Consider the following 5,444-nt stretch of genomic DNA (forward strand, 5'->3'; position numbering starts at 1 on the left):
GGCCCCTTCCTCCCCCAGAGGAATGCATGCCAGTATGCACCCTCACAGCACACAGGAACTCAGAGTGGGCCTTGGGAGTCAATGGCTCTGACAGCGATCTGTCAATTCCACATATATAGTTTATATGAAAAATTAATGCTTAAGCCTCTTCAGGAGGCCCAAGATCTGAGGATCTTAGTTTGATGATAGATAGAAAAGGAAGAATGTGAGACTCTTCAATAATTACCAAAAATCTGAAAAATGGATCTGTGGCTCAGAAGTGGCCTTGAGAAAAGAGAGAAAGAAAAAAAAAAGCAAAGCTCACTTAGATTTCAGACAAATATATATATATATATATGTGTGTGTGTGTGTGTGTGTGTGTGTGTGTGTGTGTGTGTGTTTCTTTTCTTTTTTTCTTCTGGGACAAGGCAGGTCATGTCAGAAACTGCAAAGCATCACAAAACAAAAGAGGACACTTACAGTAACTTTGCTTGAATACCCTAAAATTGTGAAAAAGGCTTGAGCTATTCCACATGCAGGCATCTGTGCAATGCCAATATCATATTTGAGAACAGATGTTTCCATAGTTCCTTGTCAGAAGTTCCAAAACACACCAGAATTGTTATAATTGAGATACTAAGTTGGGTGCCTGTGGCTCACACCTATAATCCTAGATCTCAGGATGCTGAGATTTGAGGATCCCAGTTCAAAGCTAGCTGGGGCAGGAAAGTCAGTGATATTTTTAACTCTGATAAACTAATCAGAAATAGCTGGAAATGGCACTGTGACTCAAGTGGTAGGGCTCTAGCCTTGAGCACAATAAGGTTCCAGGACAGTGCCAAGGCCCTGAGTTCACCCCTAAGATCAGAAAAAAAAGAAAAGAAAAAAAGAAAGTGTTGATCTATACCAACAAAAATAGTAATTCAGACTGGAGGAAGATTGTGGAGGAGAAGCTGGGGGATAAACAAGCTCTCACATAGAAACCAATTTTACTGTTCCAATGAAAAGTCAAAGGCTACAGAGTCACACCAAGTATGCCATCATAGCACAGAGAGTTTGACTAGAGAGGAGAAATTCAGGCAGCTTGGTTAAGGAGACAGATTTGAGCACTCACTGGTGTCCACTGCAGTGACAGCGGTTGCTGGCTGGGCTGCCATATTAACAGAGGGAGCCCCAGACAAAGGTGCCAGAGACAGTGTGTGAGAGGATTCTACTCATCATCAGAACTGACAAGGAGCAGAAATCTTCATCCTGCTGACCACAGATAGTCACAGATTGTGGACATCTAGAAACCAAGGGAAAGTTGTGAATACCCACAAGATATCCTCACTCCTTCTCATGGAGCAACAGTGGGAAGGTAGCCCCTCCCCCAACACCAGAGAAGAACTCCATCTTTGATACTGACAAATATTGGGCCAGAGCAGCTAGCATTTAATTCAGGCCTTGGAAGAAGATAATAGGGGCCATTCAATAAGTCAGAGGAACCTGACTTGCTGGGCACAGCTCCCTCCCTGGGGAAAGTTTCTTTTCCTAGGCAGAGAGAGCTCTGTCCATGGTGGGGTGACTTCCTTCACTGAGTAAACCAAGCCAGAGGATGCCCCACCCCTCTATAGCTGAGCCACCACTCCAGCTTCCTGAAGGTAAAGATAAACAATTGGAAACTGGACAGCATAAGTCCTGAGAATGGCTCCAGGCTGGGCTATGTGACTGTCTCAAGTGCTAGCCCGTCAGGAATAAGCTATTGATTCCTGAGGGATCGCAACACTATCCACAACCTATCTCTCTCACAGCAACTCCAAGCTAGAGGAAACAGCCATCTCCCTCTTTTTTGATAATCAAAACAGATCACCCTCCCATTGAATTAGTCTGGGAGGAGTGCCATAAAGTCCCTGGTAAGATAGAGCTTCACTCTGCCTGATTTAAGAAAACAATCAAGACACAGGAAAGCCAAAACCACAAGCCAATCAGAGACTCCACCACGAGACTGGTTATGAACACAGGGAAGACACAAAATGCCTTCCTCCATTTAAAAAAAAAATCAACTGTTTTTTCTCCTTTTTTTAAATAAAAAGTTTTCTAATTTTTTCCATCATTTTTATTTTAGGTTGATGATGATGATGATGATGATGATGATTATTCTTTGGAAGTGGTGCTGTGGCTCATGTGGTAGAACAGTAGCCTTAAGCTGAAGAGCCCAGGGACAGTGCCCAGGCCCAGAGTTCAGGCTCCACAACTGAAAAAAAAAAAAAGGATTATTATTCTCTTTTTACTCTTTTCCCCCTTTGGTCCTTTCCTTTTTTTTCTGCTTTATTTAATTGCTGTTCTGTTCCCTCACAGATATATACCCATCTTTGATTATTAGATCTTGTCCTTCATTGTGTGCATACTTAATTCAGATATCGATTAATCAATTCATAAATTCTCAGCCTTAATTCCTTTAATTGTAGTATTTCTTTATACATATATAATTTTAAGTGTTTCATTTTTAAATATTTTTCATTTTTTCCTTTTTATTTTCCTCTCTTCTCCTTTCCTTTTCTCCTTTTCCTCTCTCTGAATTTATATTTATATTCCCTCTCTCCCTTTCCCTCCCAACATTCCACTAATATTATTTTCTCTTAACAATTTTCCTTAAACCTATTCATTTTTGGTCTTCAGACTCCTTCTTTGATTTTCTTAGTCCATTGATGCCTAGTTGTTTGTTGTTGAACTAGATTATATCTGTACTTGTTTTGACTGGGTCAAACAATCTGTGCAACTTCAGTGCTGTGGTTTGATGCTTGCCTTAAAATAGTGTTCTAGCACAGAATTGGTTTTGCTTTCATACTCAAATAGAAAGAACAAGCCCAAGAAACAAGAAAAATGACAAGACCAGGTGTCTCAACTTCTGCTCATGAGAATCAGGCAACAGAGCAGTTAATAACTAATTCCGAGGAGAGTTCCCAAAATGCTCTACAAACACTACTGGGAAACATGCTGAATGAAGAGATTGAAAACCTGCAAAGGGGATCTGTGTGATCATGATAGGGAAATGCATGAGAGGGATGAGGCTAACCAAAGATTAATATGGGAATTTAGTGAGTGTGAGGAGGCTAATCAAAGATTAATAGAGGAATTGCATGAATGGGATAAGAATTTAAAAAAAAAAGATATTTGGAGGCATTCATGCATTCCACAGGGAGCTGCAAGAATCCAGGGAATGCTGAATGAAGTCCAACAGAAAGAAAGGAGGGAGTCCAAAATTATAACCAGCCAATTAAGGGATTTAAGAATGAACTCTGAAACCAAACTAAAGAGGTAAAGAAGTCCATATCAAACCTAAAACAAAGCTCCAACAAAGAATTTGAAGCCATCCAATCTGTCCAATTAGAAGGAAAGGAAAGAAAAAACATGAAGTAAAAAGCCCTGACAGTAGGTTAGACCAGAGAGAAGATCGAATCTCTGGGATTGAAGACAGCCTAGACATTATAAAGAACAGACAAGAATTCAAGACAAACCCAACAAATATGATAGATCTATTCCACATTCAGAAAGCCTAATTTCAGGCTAATGGGGGTGTAGAGGACGGCTTAGAGACAGAAGGGAAATATCTACAAAATGTGCTTAACAGGGTCCTAACAGAGAATTTCCCAAACATGCAAAACAGAGAGGCCTATTCAGATACAAGAATCCTTTACAACCCCAAATAAACCAGTCCAGAATAGGAGATCACACCACCACATTGTAAGCCTTATAAGATAAATAGAGACAAAGGAAAGAATCCTGAAAACTGTCAGGAAAAAAGATCAATCACCCATAAAGGAAAGCCAATCAAAATAACTTCAGATTTCTCAGCAGAGACAATGAATGAAAGAAGAGTGGGAATGAGGTGTGTCATGACCTAAAGACAAACAACTATCATACAAGAGTACTGTACCCAGGTAACAGAGGAATAAATAAAAACCTTTCACAGCAAAGAGAAATTGGAACAATATTTCTCCATCAAACCAGCCCTACAAGAGATACCTAAAGATGCCCTACACATAGAAAACTAGCAAGAGCATGATAAAGGCCAAGAAATGGCCCCCAAACAAAGAATCTGAGAATCATACGAAGAACTCAGTTGACACAGCCCCCAAGGAGATGGATAACATGACAGGAACTACTAAATACTTATCAATCCTAACTCTCAATATTAATGGATGTAACTATGCCATAAATGAAATAGATTTTCTAGTTGGATCAAAAATCAAGATTCTTCTCTCTTCTGTTTTCAAGAGAAACATCTTGCCCACAAAACACACATACTCTGAAATTGAAAGTCTGGAATAAAGTCTACTCAGCAAACAGCCCCAATAAGCAGACCAGAGTTGCAATCTTAGTATAAAATAGACTTACAATTAAAATTAGTTAGAAGAGATAAAGAAGGTCTCTTAATACTAATTAAGGGATCTCTACTTCAGGAGAGATTCTAAATATCTATTCCACAAATAACAGAGCACCCAAATTTATCCAAGAAACAGTACTTTCCCTCAAATCTCACATAGATCCAAAGACATTAATTATGGGGGTCTATAACACACCATTATCCCTGCTGGACAGATCAACCTGGCAAAAAAATCAACTGAAAAAATTCAGATCTAAACAACTGCAAAGTCCAACCAGACTTAACAGACATCTACAGAATCTTTCATCCAGCATTATCTGAATACATATTTTTCTCAGCAGCACCCAGAACATTCTTTAAACTAGACCACATTTTAGGACATAAAGCAAATTTGTCCAAATTCAGAAACATTAAAATTATGTCCTGCATTCTCTCAGACCACAAGGGAATAAAATTAGCATTCAACACCAAAAGACACCAAAGAAAACCCTGTAACACTTGGCGGCTGAATAACATACCATTGAACCACCAGTAGGTCATGGAAGAGATTAGAAAGGAAATTCAAAAGTTCAGGATATCTAACAAAAATGAACACTCAAATAACCAGCTCCTCTGGGACAGAGCAAACACAGAACTCAGAAGTTTATAGCTCTGAGATCCTATATCAACAAATTGGAGAGATCTGAAACCAACAATTTAAGGAGGCACCTGAAGCTCCTTGAAAAAGAGCAACAAGCTCTTTTCTGATACATAGTAACCATCTACCATCTGGTAACAAATAAAGGTAAATCAGAATTAAATGAGTTATAGTCCAAAAAGCACAAAGCATCAACAATACAAGGAGTTGGTTCTTTGCAACAATACAAGGAGTTGGTTCTTTGAAAAACTTAACAAATTTGACAGAACCTTAGGAAATCTTTTTTTTATAGTTCTTTTTTTTCCATTTTATTTGTGAACATACAGTACAGAGGGGTTACAATTACATGGGCAGGATAATGCATACATTTCTTATCAAGCATTGCAGCCTCCTCCTTTGTTTACCCTTCACATCACTTCCCAGCCTCCCCCCACCCCCCAACAAATCCTCTCCCCCTCCCCC

This window comes from Dipodomys ordii, unplaced genomic scaffold (genome assembly GCF_000151885.1).
Source record: "Dipodomys ordii isolate 6190 unplaced genomic scaffold, Dord_2.0 Scaffold73, whole genome shotgun sequence".
In the NCBI taxonomy this organism is placed as follows: Eukaryota; Metazoa; Chordata; class Mammalia; order Rodentia; family Heteromyidae; genus Dipodomys; species Dipodomys ordii.